The sequence below is a fragment of the Xiphophorus hellerii genome, chromosome 10 (assembly GCF_003331165.1).
Source record: "Xiphophorus hellerii strain 12219 chromosome 10, Xiphophorus_hellerii-4.1, whole genome shotgun sequence".
NCBI lineage: Eukaryota > Metazoa > Chordata > Actinopteri > Cyprinodontiformes > Poeciliidae > Xiphophorus > Xiphophorus hellerii.
In genome coordinates this window covers 25550477-25552431 of record NC_045681.1, presented here as the reverse complement: position 1 = coordinate 25552431, position 1955 = coordinate 25550477, and positions in this window count along the sequence as shown.

Below are 1955 nucleotides of genomic sequence, written 5' to 3'. Positions count from 1 at the left end.
AAAGTATATTAAGATCAGATGTTTTCTTCCAGCTTTTGAATAATTTGAGAAAGGACAATAGCATGCTAGTGAACAGCTACATTATTGTAAATAAGAACTTACCTGATTAAATTAAGGTTGAATTTAAAATGGACGAAAGTTGAATTTAGACTTTTTTTTCTACTTTATAAAGTTTCTGAGGGCCTCTGTCCAGAGCTGTTACTGTATGAGAATAAACAAAGTGTAAAGTTTGAAATGCTGCAGCTTCTGTTTCCTTAGCACACTTTTGCACAAAGACTTATGAGTAGCAATATGAAAGAGCTGCATCAGCCAAATAAACCACCTTACATAACCTTATTGTGTGCTATGGATTACCAGACACAAAAATCTGGTTCCTGATTTGTCTGGTAATCCATAGCACACAAATTTGTCAAACACTTTGCCACCTTCTTTGCTTTTTGGTTTGGTATTCCAAATGCAAACTTTGTATAATGATCAGTAATAACAAGGATGTCTTTTGTATTACTTTGGTCTGGCTCAAGTGGCATCTAGTCCAGGGACCAGAATTTGAGCTAGCCTCATAAAAAAAACTCTGTAACATCACTAGTGTTGTAAAGACCCGGGCAACTCCATACTATACACAAGGAAACTATGATTTAATCAGACACTTAAAAGGCTTGGGACTGTGGAGCACAAACAGAAAACTAACTGGAAAGAAAATGTGAAACTTTCATTGTACACCTATAACTGCACCAAGAACAAAGTCATCGGATTTTTCCCTTATGATTTCATGTTTAGTCATTCACAACTTCCAGAAGATGTGGCATTTGGCTTGCAAGTGGAGCATCAGTACTCATTCCAATTTTGACGAGAGATTGCAGCCTGGCCTTGAAGAGAGCTTTGAAGTTGCTTCAAGGAATGTGCAAAGTCTGCACCATCAGTTAGAGGAAGGAAATAGTTCTTATTCAAAATCTTTGAAAGATTGTGAACAAATGGGAGCAAGACATTTCATGAAATGAGTTGGAGATTTTCCTGCATATAATGTGCATCTAGAAAACAAAGCTGATGGGACCTACCCACCCTCCCATCGTCATCTCCTTTTTTCCTTGCTCATTTCTTCAAGTCAAAGATGCCAAACAAAATCATATTGAATTCAGCAGAAAAGGACCCAAATGAAGAGCTGCAAGAAAATAATTTTTGATGGAGGTTTTCCCAGCTATGGATTTGCCCCAAGATATTCATGTTCCCTAAATAGTCCCTAAAACTTTTTTACAATGTAACATTTTAAGAGATTTCATGCAACACTTCCCAAAAATTTAAAGGAACTTTAATAATTCACACAGGGTTAAGTATGTTATATGTTATGAAAAGATCAGGTGCAATATAGAAAAGAACATAATTTGTTTTATTGTTGAACAATGGGGAAATTCTGGTGTCAGAGCAGCAAGTTAATGTAAGTGGGGACATGCATACTGTAAAAAAAATAAAAGACTACATAAGGACAAAATAATACTGTGCAGTTCTTAAAAAACAGTCCTCTGTCTTCACTGTCTTAGTCTTTGTATCTTCTCTTTCATCACATATTGTTGGTTTCTCCAGCAGCACCTCTCACCTTTCCTTAAGCATTCACCAGCTGGTCATATGAACAGCAGAGGACCAGGCTGATGGAATTTAATAATTTAGAAGGCACTTTGTGTGCTTCGTCCAAAGCAGCTCACATGTAACCTTATTGTGTGCAAACACAGGCTTTTCCTCACACTGTATTGAATTTGTGATACTTTACCCTCTGGGTGATGCAAGGGAGTGGGGTTTTTGTGTGCCTCTGAACTATAGAGAGGGTATATATTTGTATTTACAACAGAAACCATTGGGGAAAAGCCTGAGTACTCTGCTGCCTCCTAGCTATACCTGGATTTTACCTGAGAAGTTTGGTAAGAGATATTAAATTGAAGTGAGTTCGTAAACTGCAGCATCTT